At 63.1% G+C, this 15,942-nt stretch overlaps 6 non-coding genes across 6 annotated transcripts; all 6 read left to right on the top strand.

Annotated features, from left to right (window-relative positions):
- Positions 1-33: 33 nt before the first annotated feature.
- Positions 34-152, top strand: LOC121447768. The gene has a single exon (XR_005974289.1). It is a non-coding gene; the product is annotated as a 5S ribosomal RNA (ribosomal RNA).
- A 2,771-nt stretch (positions 153-2,923) lies between these two features.
- LOC121447769 lies at positions 2,924-3,042 on the top strand. The gene has a single exon (XR_005974290.1). It is a non-coding gene; the product is annotated as a 5S ribosomal RNA (ribosomal RNA).
- Positions 3,043-5,813: 2,771 nt separating this feature from the next.
- Positions 5,814-5,932, top strand: LOC121447770. Its single transcript, XR_005974291.1, has one exon. It is a non-coding gene; the product is annotated as a 5S ribosomal RNA (ribosomal RNA).
- A 2,782-nt stretch (positions 5,933-8,714) lies between these two features.
- Positions 8,715-8,833, top strand: LOC121447771. The gene has a single exon (XR_005974292.1). It is a non-coding gene; the product is annotated as a 5S ribosomal RNA (ribosomal RNA).
- A 2,774-nt stretch (positions 8,834-11,607) lies between these two features.
- LOC121447772 lies at positions 11,608-11,726 on the top strand. Its single transcript, XR_005974293.1, has one exon. It is a non-coding gene; the product is annotated as a 5S ribosomal RNA (ribosomal RNA).
- A 2,785-nt stretch (positions 11,727-14,511) lies between these two features.
- LOC121447773 lies at positions 14,512-14,630 on the top strand. The gene has a single exon (XR_005974294.1). It is a non-coding gene; the product is annotated as a 5S ribosomal RNA (ribosomal RNA).
- The last annotated feature ends 1,312 nt before the right edge of the window (positions 14,631-15,942 follow it).

The following is a 15,942-nucleotide window of genomic DNA, read 5'->3' on the forward strand; positions in this document are numbered from 1 at the left end:
GGCTCTTGGGGCACGACAGCGACACACGCCTCCGTCTACGGCCATACCACCCTGAACGCGCCCGATCTCGTCTGATCTCGGAAGCTAAGCAGGGTCGGGCCTGGTTAGTACTTGGATGGGAGACCGCCTGGGAATACCGGGTGCTGTAGGCTTTTTTTTTTTTCTTCCTTTTCTCTTTCGGCCCCTTTTGGCCTTCGCGACCGCGGGCCGAGGGCCAGCCAGGACCAGGACACCACCAGGACAATCCGCACCCCGGAAAGACGGCGCACCTCTCACAAGGTTCCAAATCCACCCACCGCTCAGAGCCCTCAGGCACGCAGGAAACCCACCCACGAGGGGAAACACCCGAGTGGGGAAGGAAATGCCAGGACCACTGAAGGAAATTAAGACTAACTCGCTGCGCGGGGTGGGTGTCACGGGTGGAAGCTGGACGGCCACCGGCATGCCCTTGGGAGCCGGAGCGAGGGGCGAAGGGCGAGGGCCAGGGGCCTAGGTGCGCCTGGCACCGCAGCCCCGCACAGCACAACGCTGTGTATGTGTTCAGGAAGAGATCGCCTCGCCCCCTCCACGCAATGCACCCGGTGGACGCGGTCTAAGAGCAAGCAGGCTCCACCCACCCACTCCCGGGGATGGGGTGTGCTCCCACCTGCGTGCCTGTGTGCCTGCGTGCCTGTGTGTAATGTGCAATGTGCGTGCTTGTGTGAGAAGCCCCATGTGGGTGCACGTGTGTTGTGCGTGCATGCTTGTGAGTGCGCACGTGTGTCTGGGGTTTTGCCTGCTTTTGTCTCGGTCTGCTCGGGAGTGTGTGCATTTTTGCATGATTGTGTGTGTGTGTGTGTGTCTGTGTGTGTGTGTGTGCTGTGCGTGCGTGCTTGTGTGGATGTGCGTCTGGGTGTCCACCTGCTTGCGTATCGCGTGCTTGCGTACACGCGTGCTTGAGTGTGTTTCTGCATGCGCGAGTGTGTGTGTACGCTTGTGTGCAGGCCCGAGTGCCTACGGGCATGCGCGCGTGCACGAGGGGCAGCGCCCACGCACTGGTGCCCTCTAGGGCTCGCTCGGCTGGTGGGCTTGTCCCCGGTGGGATGGGATGCCAGGTATCAACAGTTGGTTGCCTCCTGAACCCAACCTGAGAGGCCAAGGCCTGGGCGCAGGGATGGAATCTGTGAGGTGGAGGCCAACCACCGAGATGGGCATGGAGTCAAGAAGCTGGACGCTCAGGCGCTCTTCCACTAAGCCCTCCGGCGGAACTATCTATCTATCTATCTGTGCATCCATCCATCCATCCATCCATCCATCTATCTATCTATCTACCCAGAGCCAAGCCGAGAGGTCTGTGCTGTGCTGCGCTCAGCTGTGCTGTGCCGAGCTGAGCTGTGCTGTGGATTTCAGATGCCAGCCGACAGCATCCTTATGACAGTCCAGGCTCAGGAAGGTCCTGCTCAGCCCCAGAGGTGGGTGCAGAAGGAACAGACAGACGTGCCGTCTTGACTCTTCCTTGATGGAAGGAGCGGTAGGTGGGGGATGCCGGGTGGCCCGGTGGAAAGAAGGATACATAGCCCAAGAGAGTTCTGGCCCGGGGGGACCTGCCTCTGCCCCCCACCGTCCAGGAGCAGAGAGCGCCAAGACCCGAGTTCCAAGTTCCCTCGGCCCCACCGGTCCGCCCAGGAGCGTCTTCCACGCTGAACAGCCTGCCTTTCTCTCTTCTCCCCCACGTGCAGGGCAGGCGTGAGGCCCACTTCACGAGGAGGCACCTTCAATGGGGGACTGGATGGCCCCGCTGGCTGGCGATAGGGGATAGGGGTGGGACTGGGGGTGGGGGTGGACATGGGGCAGAACTGGAATCTTGGGAGCTGGCATTCCAAGTTGCAAAGAGAGAACCAAGGTTTCTCCGGACGGCGAGAAAGCACAGGCGCGCACAGGCACACAGTCTCTCTAACCCAATCCCAGGCTTCTAGATTCTCCAGGAGGAGGGGGTTACTCTGGGGAAAGGAGGAAGAGGAGCAGGAGCAGGAGCAGGAGCAGGAGGAGGGGGGGGGCAGGTAGAGGAAGAGGTGGAGGAGGAGGAGGAGGATTAGTAGGAAACTACAGTTCCCCAATGATGAGAGACTAGCGCCTAGCCACTACCAGACCCGTCGAGGCACCTCCGTAGGTAGGGCACCAGCAAGACAGTGTCTACCCCTGTCTGGAAGGATGCCCCAAGCGATCAGACCGCTTTGCCTGAGCCTATCTGGGCACCTCCCCCGCGAACTCCTCATGCCACCCCATGCCACCCCACCCCAGTCTCACCCCACCCCCACCATCACCCCTTCCCGGGCGCCGCCCATCTCCCCGGACCCAACCCCAACCCCCATGCCTCCACCAGAGGGGGCCCCATGTGGCCCGCGGGACAACAGAGGCAAGGAGCTGGCTGGCTACCTGGCAACAGTCCCCAGGTGGAGGGAGAGTCGGGGTCCAAAGCCGACCCCTGCCCTGGAAAGCCCTGAGGCCCCGTCAAAGCCGACACCCGTGGATTCCCCACCGAAGGAGGCTGAGGGCGGGCAAGGGAGGAGCCAGCTTGCGGGGCACGGTTGGGGCGCGGTGAGGGTGCCCGATGAGGAACGGGAGACGAGGGAGACAAGGTCGGTGGGTAGGGCTGCCTGGCGACTGCTGCTGGCCCTGGAGCCCGGCTCCGGGCCGGGCCGGGGCAGAGGGCGGCCTAGCTGGCAGGCTGGCTGGCGGGCGGGTTAGAGGGAGGGGATCGTCCGTCCGTCCGTCCGTCGTCCTTCCGGACTCGGACTCAGGAGCGCGTGGGGGCGTGGGGGCGGGCTGGCGTGCAGGAGCGCAGGCCAGTGTTGCAGCAGCAGCAGCAGCAGCAGCAGCAGCAGCAGCAGCAGCAGCAGCAGCAGCAGCAGGCTCTTGGGGCACGACAGCGACACACGCCTCCGTCTACGGCCATACCACCCTGAACGCGCCCGATCTCGTCTGATCTCGGAAGCTAAGCAGGGTCGGGCCTGGTTAGTACTTGGATGGGAGACCGCCTGGGAATACCGGGTGCTGTAGGCTTTTTTTTTTTTCTTCCTTTTCTCTTTCGGCCCCTTTTGGCCTTCGCGACCGCGGGCCGAGGGCCAGCCAGGACCAGGACACCACCAGGACAATCCGCACCCCGGAAAGACGGCGCACCTCTCACAAGGTTCCAAATCCACCCACCGCTCAGAGCCCTCAGGCACGCAGGAAACCCACCCACGAGGGGAAACACCCGAGTGGGGAAGGAAATGCCAGGACCACTGAAGGAAATTAAGACTAACTCGCTGCGCGGGGTGGGTGTCACGGGTGGAAGCTGGACGGCCACCGGCATGCCCTTGGGAGCCGGAGCGAGGGGCGAAGGGCGAGGGCCAGGGGCCTAGGTGCGCCTGGCACCGCAGCCCCGCACAGCACAACGCTGTGTATGTGTTCAGGAAGAGATCGCCTCGCCCCCTCCACGCAATGCACCCGGTGGACGCGGTCTAAGAGCAAGCAGGCTCCACCCACCCACTCCCGGGGATGGGGTGTGCTCCCACCTGCGTGCCTGTGTGCCTGCGTGCCTGTGTGTAATGTGCAATGTGCGTGCTTGTGTGAGAAGCCCCATGTGGGTGCACGTGTGTTGTGCGTGCATGCTTGTGAGTGCGCACGTGTGTCTGGGGTTTTGCCTGCTTTTGTCTCGGTCTGCTCGGGAGTGTGTGCATTTTTGCATGATTGTGTGTGTGTGTGTGTGTCTGTGTGTGTGTGTGTGCTGTGCGTGCGTGCTTGTGTGGATGTGCGTCTGGGTGTCCACCTGCTTGCGTATCGCGTGCTTGCGTACACGCGTGCTTGAGTGTGTTTCTGCATGCGCGAGTGTGTGTGTACGCTTGTGTGCAGGCCCGAGTGCCTACGGGCATGCGCGCGTGCACGAGGGGCAGCGCCCACGCACTGGTGCCCTCTAGGGCTCGCTCGGCTGGTGGGCTTGTCCCCGGTGGGATGGGATGCCAGGTATCAACAGTTGGTTGCCTCCTGAACCCAACCTGAGAGGCCAAGGCCTGGGCGCAGGGATGGAATCTGTGAGGTGGAGGCCAACCACCGAGATGGGCATGGAGTCAAGAAGCTGGACGCTCAGGCGCTCTTCCACTAAGCCCTCCGGCGGAACTATCTATCTATCTATCTGTGCATCCATCCATCCATCCATCCATCCATCTATCTATCTATCTACCCAGAGCCAAGCCGAGAGGTCTGTGCTGTGCTGCGCTCAGCTGTGCTGTGCCGAGCTGAGCTGTGCTGTGGATTTCAGATGCCAGCCGACAGCATCCTTATGACAGTCCAGGCTCAGGAAGGTCCTGCTCAGCCCCAGAGGTGGGTGCAGAAGGAACAGACAGACGTGCCGTCTTGACTCTTCCTTGATGGAAGGAGCGGTAGGTGGGGGATGCCGGGTGGCCCGGTGGAAAGAAGGATACATAGCCCAAGAGAGTTCTGGCCCGGGGGGACCTGCCTCTGCCCCCCACCGTCCAGGAGCAGAGAGCGCCAAGACCCGAGTTCCAAGTTCCCTCGGCCCCACCGGTCCGCCCAGGAGCGTCTTCCACGCTGAACAGCCTGCCTTTCTCTCTTCTCCCCCACGTGCAGGGCAGGCGTGAGGCCCACTTCACGAGGAGGCACCTTCAATGGGGGACTGGATGGCCCCGCTGGCTGGCTATAGGGGATAGGGGTGGGACTGGGGGTGGGGGTGGACATGGGGCAGAACTGGAATCTTGGGAGCTGGCATTCCAAGTTGCAAAGAGAGAACCAAGGTTTCTCCGGACGGCGAGAAAGCACAGGCGCGCACAGGCACACAGTCTCTCTAACCCAATCCCAGGCTTCTAGATTCTCCAGGAGGAGGGGGTTACTCTGGGGAAAGGAGGAAGAGGAGCAGGAGCAGGAGCAGGAGCAGGAGGAGGGGGGGGGGGCAGGTAGAGGAAGAGGTGGAGGAGGAGGAGGAGGATTAGTAGGAAACTACAGTTCCCCAATGATGAGAGACTAGCGCCTAGCCACTACCAGACCCGTCGAGGCACCTCCGTAGGTAGGGCACCAGCAAGACAGTGTCTACCCCTGTCTGGAAGGATGCCCCAAGCGATCAGACCGCTTTGCCTGAGCCTATCTGGGCACCTCCCCCGCGAACTCCTCATGCCACCCCATGCCACCCCACCCCAGTCTCACCCCACCCCCACCATCACCCCTTCCCGGGCGCCGCCCATCTCCCCGGACCCAACCCCAACCCCCATGCCTCCACCAGAGGGGGCCCCATGTGGCCCGCGGGACAACAGAGGCAAGGAGCTGGCTGGCTACCTGGCAACAGTCCCCAGGTGGAGGGAGAGTCGGGGTCCAAAGCCGACCCCTGCCCTGGAAAGCCCTGAGGCCCCGTCAAAGCCGACACCCGTGGATTCCCCACCGAAGGAGGCTGAGGGCGGGCAAGGGAGGAGCCAGCTTGCGGGGCACGGTTGGGGCGCGGTGAGGGTGCCCGATGAGGAACGGGAGACGAGGGAGACAAGGTCGGTGGGTAGGGCTGCCTGGCGACTGCTGCTGGCCCTGGAGCCCGGCTCCGGGCCGGGGCAGAGGGCGGCCTAGCTGGCAGGCTGGCTGGCGGGCGGGTTAGAGGGAGGGGATCGTCCGTCCGTCCGTCCGTCGTCCTTCCGGACTCGGACTCAGGAGCGCGTGGGGGCGTGGGGGCGGGCTGGCGTGCAGGAGCGCAGGCCAGTGTTGCAGCAGCAGCAGCAGCAGCAGCAGCAGCAGCAGCAGCAGCAGCAGCAGCAGCAGCAGCAGGCTCTTGGGGCACGACAGCGACACACGCCTCCGTCTACGGCCATACCACCCTGAACGCGCCCGATCTCGTCTGATCTCGGAAGCTAAGCAGGGTCGGGCCTGGTTAGTACTTGGATGGGAGACCGCCTGGGAATACCGGGTGCTGTAGGCTTTTTTTTTTTTTCTTCCTTTTCTCTTTCGGCCCCTTTTGGCCTTCGCGACCGCGGGCCGAGGGCCAGCCAGGACCAGGACACCACCAGGACAATCCGCACCCCGGAAAGACGGCGCACCTCTCACAAGGTTCCAAATCCACCCACCGCTCAGAGCCCTCAGGCACGCAGGAAACCCACCCACGAGGGGAAACACCCGAGTGGGGAAGGAAATGCCAGGACCACTGAAGGAAATTAAGACTAACTCGCTGCGCGGGGTGGGTGTCACGGGTGGAAGCTGGACGGCCACCGGCATGCCCTTGGGAGCCGGAGCGAGGGGCGAAGGGCGAGGGCCAGGGGCCTAGGTGCGCCTGGCACCGCAGCCCCGCACAGCACAACGCTGTGTATGTGTTCAGGAAGAGATCGCCTCGCCCCCTCCACGCAATGCACCCGGTGGACGCGGTCTAAGAGCAAGCAGGCTCCACCCACCCACTCCCGGGGATGGGGTGTGCTCCCACCTGCGTGCCTGTGTGCCTGCGTGCCTGTGTGTAATGTGCAATGTGCGTGCTTGTGTGAGAAGCCCCATGTGGGTGCACGTGTGTTGTGCGTGCATGCTTGTGAGTGCGCACGTGTGTCTGGGGTTTTGCCTGCTTTTGTCTCGGTCTGCTCGGGAGTGTGTGCATTTTTGCATGATTGTGTGTGTGTGTGTGTGTCTGTGTGTGTGTGTGTGCTGTGCGTGCGTGCTTGTGTGGATGTGCGTCTGGGTGTCCACCTGCTTGCGTATCGCGTGCTTGCGTACACGCGTGCTTGAGTGTGTTTCTGCATGCGCGAGTGTGTGTGTACGCTTGTGTGCAGGCCCGAGTGCCTACGGGCATGCGCGCGTGCACGAGGGGCAGCGCCCACGCACTGGTGCCCTCTAGGGCTCGCTCGGCTGGTGGGCTTGTCCCCGGTGGGATGGGATGCCAGGTATCAACAGTTGGTTGCCTCCTGAACCCAACCTGAGAGGCCAAGGCCTGGGCGCAGGGATGGAATCTGTGAGGTGGAGGCCAACCACCGAGATGGGCATGGAGTCAAGAAGCTGGACGCTCAGGCGCTCTTCCACTAAGCCCTCCGGCGGAACTATCTATCTATCTATCTGTGCATCCATCCATCCATCCATCCATCCATCTATCTATCTATCTACCCAGAGCCAAGCCGAGAGGTCTGTGCTGTGCTGCGCTCAGCTGTGCTGTGCCGAGCTGAGCTGTGCTGTGGATTTCAGATGCCAGCCGACAGCATCCTTATGACAGTCCAGGCTCAGGAAGGTCCTGCTCAGCCCCAGAGGTGGGTGCAGAAGGAACAGACAGACGTGCCGTCTTGACTCTTCCTTGATGGAAGGAGCGGTAGGTGGGGGATGCCGGGTGGCCCGGTGGAAAGAAGGATACATAGCCCAAGAGAGTTCTGGCCCGGGGGGACCTGCCTCTGCCCCCCACCGTCCAGGAGCAGAGAGCGCCAAGACCCGAGTTCCAAGTTCCCTCGGCCCCACCGGTCCGCCCAGGAGCGTCTTCCACGCTGAACAGCCTGCCTTTCTCTCTTCTCCCCCACGTGCAGGGCAGGCGTGAGGCCCACTTCACGAGGAGGCACCTTCAATGGGGGACTGGATGGCCCCGCTGGCTGGCTATAGGGGATAGGGGTGGGACTGGGGGTGGGGGTGGACATGGGGCAGAACTGGAATCTTGGGAGCTGGCATTCCAAGTTGCAAAGAGAGAACCAAGGTTTCTCCGGACGGCGAGAAAGCACAGGCGCGCACAGGCACACAGTCTCTCTAACCCAATCCCAGGCTTCTAGATTCTCCAGGAGGAGGGGGTTACTCTGGGGAAAGGAGGAAGAGGAGCAGGAGCAGGAGCAGGAGCAGGAGGAGGGGGGGGGGCAGGTAGAGGAAGAGGTGGAGGAGGAGGAGGAGGATTAGTAGGAAACTACAGTTCCCCAATGATGAGAGACTAGCGCCTAGCCACTACCAGACCCGTCGAGGCACCTCCGTAGGTAGGGCACCAGCAAGACAGTGTCTACCCCTGTCTGGAAGGATGCCCCAAGCGATCAGACCGCTTTGCCTGAGCCTATCTGGGCACCTCCCCCGCGAACTCCTCATGCCACCCCATGCCACCCCACCCCAGTCTCACCCCACCCCCACCATCACCCCTTCCCGGGCGCCGCCCATCTCCCCGGACCCAACCCCAACCCCCATGCCTCCACCAGAGGGGGCCCCATGTGGCCCGCGGGACAACAGAGGCAAGGAGCTGGCTGGCTACCTGGCAACAGTCCCCAGGTGGAGGGAGAGTCGGGGTCCAAAGCCGACCCCTGCCCTGGAAAGCCCTGAGGCCCCGTCAAAGCCGACACCCGTGGATTCCCCACCGAAGGAGGCTGAGGGCGGGCAAGGGAGGAGCCAGCTTGCGGGGCACGGTTGGGGCGCGGTGAGGGTGCCCGATGAGGAACGGGAGACGAGGGAGACAAGGTCGGTGGGTAGGGCTGCCTGGCGACTGCTGCTGGCCCTGGAGCCCGGCTCCGGGCCGGGCCGGGGCAGAGGGCGGCCTAGCTGGCAGGCTGGCTGGCGGGCGGGTTAGAGGGAGGGGATCGTCCGTCCGTCCGTCCGTCGTCCTTCCGGACTCGGACTCAGGAGCGCGTGGGGGCGTGGGGGCGGGCTGGCGTGCAGGAGCGCAGGCCAGTGTTGCAGCAGCAGCAGCAGCAGCAGCAGCAGCAGCAGCAGCAGCAGCAGCAGCAGCAGCAGCAGCAGCAGGCTCTTGGGGCACGACAGCGACACACGCCTCCGTCTACGGCCATACCACCCTGAACGCGCCCGATCTCGTCTGATCTCGGAAGCTAAGCAGGGTCGGGCCTGGTTAGTACTTGGATGGGAGACCGCCTGGGAATACCGGGTGCTGTAGGCTTTTTTTTTTTTTCTTCCTTTTCTCTTTCGGCCCCTTTTGGCCTTCGCGACCGCGGGCCGAGGGCCAGCCAGGACCAGGACACCACCAGGACAATCCGCACCCCGGAAAGACGGCGCACCTCTCACAAGGTTCCAAATCCACCCACCGCTCAGAGCCCTCAGGCACGCAGGAAACCCACCCACGAGGGGAAACACCCGAGTGGGGAAGGAAATGCCAGGACCACTGAAGGAAATTAAGACTAACTCGCTGCGCGGGGTGGGTGTCACGGGTGGAAGCTGGACGGCCACCGGCATGCCCTTGGGAGCCGGAGCGAGGGGCGAAGGGCGAGGGCCAGGGGCCTAGGTGCGCCTGGCACCGCAGCCCCGCACAGCACAACGCTGTGTATGTGTTCAGGAAGAGATCGCCTCGCCCCCTCCACGCAATGCACCCGGTGGACGCGGTCTAAGAGCAAGCAGGCTCCACCCACCCACTCCCGGGGATGGGGTGTGCTCCCACCTGCGTGCCTGTGTGCCTGCGTGCCTGTGTGTAATGTGCAATGTGCGTGCTTGTGTGAGAAGCCCCATGTGGGTGCACGTGTGTTGTGCGTGCATGCTTGTGAGTGCGCACGTGTGTCTGGGGTTTTGCCTGCTTTTGTCTCGGTCTGCTCGGGAGTGTGTGCATTTTTGCATGATTGTGTGTGTGTGTGTGTGTCTGTGTGTGTGTGTGTGCTGTGCGTGCGTGCTTGTGTGGATGTGCGTCTGGGTGTCCACCTGCTTGCGTATCGCGTGCTTGCGTACACGCGTGCTTGAGTGTGTTTCTGCATGCGCGAGTGTGTGTGTACGCTTGTGTGCAGGCCCGAGTGCCTACGGGCATGCGCGCGTGCACGAGGGGCAGCGCCCACGCACTGGTGCCCTCTAGGGCTCGCTCGGCTGGTGGGCTTGTCCCCGGTGGGATGGGATGCCAGGTATCAACAGTTGGTTGCCTCCTGAACCCAACCTGAGAGGCCAAGGCCTGGGCGCAGGGATGGAATCTGTGAGGTGGAGGCCAACCACCGAGATGGGCATGGAGTCAAGAAGCTGGACGCTCAGGCGCTCTTCCACTAAGCCCTCCGGCGGAACTATCTATCTATCTATCTGTGCATCCATCCATCCATCCATCCATCCATCTATCTATCTATCTACCCAGAGCCAAGCCGAGAGGTCTGTGCTGTGCTGCGCTCAGCTGTGCTGTGCCGAGCTGAGCTGTGCTGTGGATTTCAGATGCCAGCCGACAGCATCCTTATGACAGTCCAGGCTCAGGAAGGTCCTGCTCAGCCCCAGAGGTGGGTGCAGAAGGAACAGACAGACGTGCCGTCTTGACTCTTCCTTGATGGAAGGAGCGGTAGGTGGGGGATGCCGGGTGGCCCGGTGGAAAGAAGGATACATAGCCCAAGAGAGTTCTGGCCCGGGGGGACCTGCCTCTGCCCCCCACCGTCCAGGAGCAGAGAGCGCCAAGACCCGAGTTCCAAGTTCCCTCGGCCCCACCGGTCCGCCCAGGAGCGTCTTCCACGCTGAACAGCCTGCCTTTCTCTCTTCTCCCCCACGTGCAGGGCAGGCGTGAGGCCCACTTCACGAGGAGGCACCTTCAATGGGGGACTGGATGGCCCCGCTGGCTGGCGATAGGGGATAGGGGTGGGACTGGGGGTGGGGGTGGACATGGGGCAGAACTGGAATCTTGGGAGCTGGCATTCCAAGTTGCAAAGAGAGAACCAAGGTTTCTCCGGACGGCGAGAAAGCACAGGCGCGCACAGGCACACAGTCTCTCTAACCCAATCCCAGGCTTCTAGATTCTCCAGGAGGAGGGGGTTACTCTGGGGAAAGGAGGAAGAGGAGCAGGAGCAGGAGCAGGAGCAGGAGGAGGGGGGGGGCAGGTAGAGGAAGAGGTGGAGGAGGAGGAGGAGGATTAGTAGGAAACTACAGTTCCCCAATGATGAGAGACTAGCGCCTAGCCACTACCAGACCCGTCGAGGCACCTCCGTAGGTAGGGCACCAGCAAGACAGTGTCTACCCCTGTCTGGAAGGATGCCCCAAGCGATCAGACCGCTTTGCCTGAGCCTATCTGGGCACCTCCCCCGCGAACTCCTCATGCCACCCCATGCCACCCCACCCCAGTCTCACCCCACCCCCACCATCACCCCTTCCCGGGCGCCGCCCATCTCCCCGGACCCAACCCCAACCCCCATGCCTCCACCAGAGGGGGCCCCATGTGGCCCGCGGGACAACAGAGGCAAGGAGCTGGCTGGCTACCTGGCAACAGTCCCCAGGTGGAGGGAGAGTCGGGGTCCAAAGCCGACCCCTGCCCTGGAAAGCCCTGAGGCCCCGTCAAAGCCGACACCCGTGGATTCCCCACCGAAGGAGGCTGAGGGCGGGCAAGGGAGGAGCCAGCTTGCGGGGCACGGTTGGGGCGCGGTGAGGGTGCCCGATGAGGAACGGGAGACGAGGGAGACAAGGTCGGTGGGTAGGGCTGCCTGGCGACTGCTGCTGGCCCTGGAGCCCGGCTCCGGGCCGGGCCGGGGCAGAGGGCGGCCTAGCTGGCAGGCTGGCTGGCGGGCGGGTTAGAGGGAGGGGATCGTCCGTCCGTCCGTCCGTCGTCCTTCCGGACTCGGACTCAGGAGCGCGTGGGGGCGTGGGGGCGGGCTGGCGTGCAGGAGCGCAGGCCAGTGTTGCAGCAGCAGCAGCAGCAGCAGCAGCAGCAGCAGCAGCAGCAGCAGCAGCAGCAGCAGCAGCTCTTGGGGCACGACAGCGACACACGCCTCCGTCTACGGCCATACCACCCTGAACGCGCCCGATCTCGTCTGATCTCGGAAGCTAAGCAGGGTCGGGCCTGGTTAGTACTTGGATGGGAGACCGCCTGGGAATACCGGGTGCTGTAGGCTTTTTTTTTTTTCTTCCTTTTCTCTTTCGGCCCCTTTTGGCCTTCGCGACCGCGGGCCGAGGGCCAGCCAGGACCAGGACACCACCAGGACAATCCGCACCCCGGAAAGACGGCGCACCTCTCACAAGGTTCCAAATCCACCCACCGCTCAGAGCCCTCAGGCACGCAGGAAACCCACCCACGAGGGGAAACACCCGAGTGGGGAAGGAAATGCCAGGACCACTGAAGGAAATTAAGACTAACTCGCTGCGCGGGGTGGGTGTCACGGGTGGAAGCTGGACGGCCACCGGCATGCCCTTGGGAGCCGGAGCGAGGGGCGAAGGGCGAGGGCCAGGGGCCTAGGTGCGCCTGGCACCGCAGCCCCGCACAGCACAACGCTGTGTATGTGTTCAGGAAGAGATCGCCTCGCCCCCTCCACGCAATGCACCCGGTGGACGCGGTCTAAGAGCAAGCAGGCTCCACCCACCCACTCCCGGGGATGGGGTGTGCTCCCACCTGCGTGCCTGTGTGCCTGCGTGCCTGTGTGTAATGTGCAATGTGCGTGCTTGTGTGAGAAGCCCCATGTGGGTGCACGTGTGTTGTGCGTGCATGCTTGTGAGTGCGCACGTGTGTCTGGGGTTTTGCCTGCTTTTGTCTCGGTCTGCTCGGGAGTGTGTGCATTTTTGCATGATTGTGTGTGTGTGTGTGTGTCTGTGTGTGTGTGTGTGCTGTGCGTGCGTGCTTGTGTGGATGTGCGTCTGGGTGTCCACCTGCTTGCGTATCGCGTGCTTGCGTACACGCGTGCTTGAGTGTGTTTCTGCATGCGCGAGTGTGTGTGTACGCTTGTGTGCAGGCCCGAGTGCCTACGGGCATGCGCGCGTGCACGAGGGGCAGCGCCCACGCACTGGTGCCCTCTAGGGCTCGCTCGGCTGGTGGGCTTGTCCCCGGTGGGATGGGATGCCAGGTATCAACAGTTGGTTGCCTCCTGAACCCAACCTGAGAGGCCAAGGCCTGGGCGCAGGGATGGAATCTGTGAGGTGGAGGCCAACCACCGAGATGGGCATGGAGTCAAGAAGCTGGACGCTCAGGCGCTCTTCCACTAAGCCCTCCGGCGGAACTATCTATCTATCTATCTGTGCATCCATCCATCCATCCATCCATCCATCTATCTATCTATCTACCCAGAGCCAAGCCGAGAGGTCTGTGCTGTGCTGCGCTCAGCTGTGCTGTGCCGAGCTGAGCTGTGCTGTGGATTTCAGATGCCAGCCGACAGCATCCTTATGACAGTCCAGGCTCAGGAAGGTCCTGCTCAGCCCCAGAGGTGGGTGCAGAAGGAACAGACAGACGTGCCGTCTTGACTCTTCCTTGATGGAAGGAGCGGTAGGTGGGGGATGCCGGGTGGCCCGGTGGAAAGAAGGATACATAGCCCAAGAGAGTTCTGGCCCGGGGGGACCTGCCTCTGCCCCCCACCGTCCAGGAGCAGAGAGCGCCAAGACCCGAGTTCCAAGTTCCCTCGGCCCCACCGGTCCGCCCAGGAGCGTCTTCCACGCTGAACAGCCTGCCTTTCTCTCTTCTCCCCCACGTGCAGGGCAGGCGTGAGGCCCACTTCACGAGGAGGCACCTTCAATGGGGGACTGGATGGCCCCGCTGGCTGGCGATAGGGGATAGGGGTGGGACTGGGGGTGGGGGTGGACATGGGGCAGAACTGGAATCTTGGGAGCTGGCATTCCAAGTTGCAAAGAGAGAACCAAGGTTTCTCCGGACGGCGAGAAAGCACAGGCGCGCACAGGCACACAGTCTCTCTAACCCAATCCCAGGCTTCTAGATTCTCCAGGAGGAGGGGGTTACTCTGGGGAAAGGAGGAAGAGGAGCAGGAGCAGGAGCAGGAGCAGGAGGAGGGGGGGGGGCAGGTAGAGGAAGAGGTGGAGGAGGAGGAGGAGGATTAGTAGGAAACTACAGTTCCCCAATGATGAGAGACTAGCGCCTAGCCACTACCAGACCCGTCGAGGCACCTCCGTAGGTAGGGCACCAGCAAGACAGTGTCTACCCCTGTCTGGAAGGATGCCCCAAGCGATCAGACCGCTTTGCCTGAGCCTATCTGGGCACCTCCCCCGCGAACTCCTCATGCCACCCCATGCCACCCCACCCCAGTCTCACCCCACCCCCACCATCACCCCTTCCCGGGCGCCGCCCATCTCCCCGGACCCAACCCCAACCCCCATGCCTCCACCAGAGGGGGCCCCATGTGGCCCGCGGGACAACAGAGGCAAGGAGCTGGCTGGCTACCTGGCAACAGTCCCCAGGTGGAGGGAGAGTCGGGGTCCAAAGCCGACCCCTGCCCTGGAAAGCCCTGAGGCCCCGTCAAAGCCGACACCCGTGGATTCCCCACCGAAGGAGGCTGAGGGCGGGCAAGGGAGGAGCCAGCTTGCGGGGCACGGTTGGGGCGCGGTGAGGGTGCCCGATGAGGAACGGGAGACGAGGGAGACAAGGTCGGTGGGTAGGGCTGCCTGGCGACTGCTGCTGGCCCTGGAGCCCGGCTCCGGGCCGGGCCGGGGCAGAGGGCGGCCTAGCTGGCAGGCTGGCTGGCGGGCGGGTTAGAGGGAGGGGATCGTCCGTCCGTCCGTCCGTCCGTCGTCCTTCCGGACTCGGACTCAGGAGCGCGTGGGGGCGTGGGGGCGGGCTGGCGTGCAGGAGCGCAGGCCAGTGTTGCAGCAGCAGCAGCAGCAGCAGCAGCAGCAGCAGCAGCAGCAGCAGCAGCAGCAGCAGCAGCAGCAGGCTCTTGGGGCACGACAGCGACACACGCCTCCGTCTACGGCCATACCACCCTGAACGCGCCCGATCTCGTCTGATCTCGGAAGCTAAGCAGGGTCGGGCCTGGTTAGTACTTGGATGGGAGACCGCCTGGGAATACCGGGTGCTGTAGGCTTTTTTTTTTTTCTTCCTTTTCTCTTTCGGCCCCTTTTGGCCTTCGCGACCGCGGGCCGAGGGCCAGCCAGGACCAGGACACCACCAGGACAATCCGCACCCCGGAAAGACGGCGCACCTCTCACAAGGTTCCAAATCCACCCACCGCTCAGAGCCCTCAGGCACGCAGGAAACCCACCCACGAGGGGAAACACCCGAGTGGGGAAGGAAATGCCAGGACCACTGAAGGAAATTAAGACTAACTCGCTGCGCGGGGTGGGTGTCACGGGTGGAAGCTGGACGGCCACCGGCATGCCCTTGGGAGCCGGAGCGAGGGGCGAAGGGCGAGGGCCAGGGGCCTAGGTGCGCCTGGCACCGCAGCCCCGCACAGCACAACGCTGTGTATGTGTTCAGGAAGAGATCGCCTCGCCCCCTCCACGCAATGCACCCGGTGGACGCGGTCTAAGAGCAAGCAGGCTCCACCCACCCACTCCCGGGGATGGGGTGTGCTCCCACCTGCGTGCCTGTGTGCCTGCGTGCCTGTGTGTAATGTGCAATGTGCGTGCTTGTGTGAGAAGCCCCATGTGGGTGCACGTGTGTTGTGCGTGCATGCTTGTGAGTGCGCACGTGTGTCTGGGGTTTTGCCTGCTTTTGTCTCGGTCTGCTCGGGAGTGTGTGCATTTTTGCATGATTGTGTGTGTGTGTGTGTGTCTGTGTGTGTGTGTGTGCTGTGCGTGCGTGCTTGTGTGGATGTGCGTCTGGGTGTCCACCTGCTTGCGTATCGCGTGCTTGCGTACACGCGTGCTTGAGTGTGTTTCTGCATGCGCGAGTGTGTGTGTACGCTTGTGTGCAGGCCCGAGTGCCTACGGGCATGCGCGCGTGCACGAGGGGCAGCGCCCACGCACTGGTGCCCTCTAGGGCTCGCTCGGCTGGTGGGCTTGTCCCCGGTGGGATGGGATGCCAGGTATCAACAGTTGGTTGCCTCCTGAACCCAACCTGAGAGGCCAAGGCCTGGGCGCAGGGATGGAATCTGTGAGGTGGAGGCCAACCACCGAGATGGGCATGGAGTCAAGAAGCTGGACGCTCAGGCGCTCTTCCACTAAGCCCTCCGGCGGAACTATCTATCTATCTATCTGTGCATCCATCCATCCATCCATCCATCCATCTATCTATCTATCTACCCAGAGCCAAGCCGAGAGGTCTGTGCTGTGCTGCGCTCAGCTGTGCTGTGCCGAGCTGAGCTGTGCTGTGGATTTCAGATGCCAGCCGACAGCATCCTTATGACAGTCCAGGCTCAGGAAGGTCCTGCTCAGCCCCAGAGGTGGGTGCAGAAG

Source organism: Microtus oregoni, unplaced genomic scaffold (assembly GCF_018167655.1).
Source record: "Microtus oregoni isolate MIOR12 unplaced genomic scaffold, Mior012 000004F_ref0000308, whole genome shotgun sequence".
NCBI classification, from domain to species: Eukaryota; Metazoa; Chordata; class Mammalia; order Rodentia; family Cricetidae; genus Microtus; species Microtus oregoni.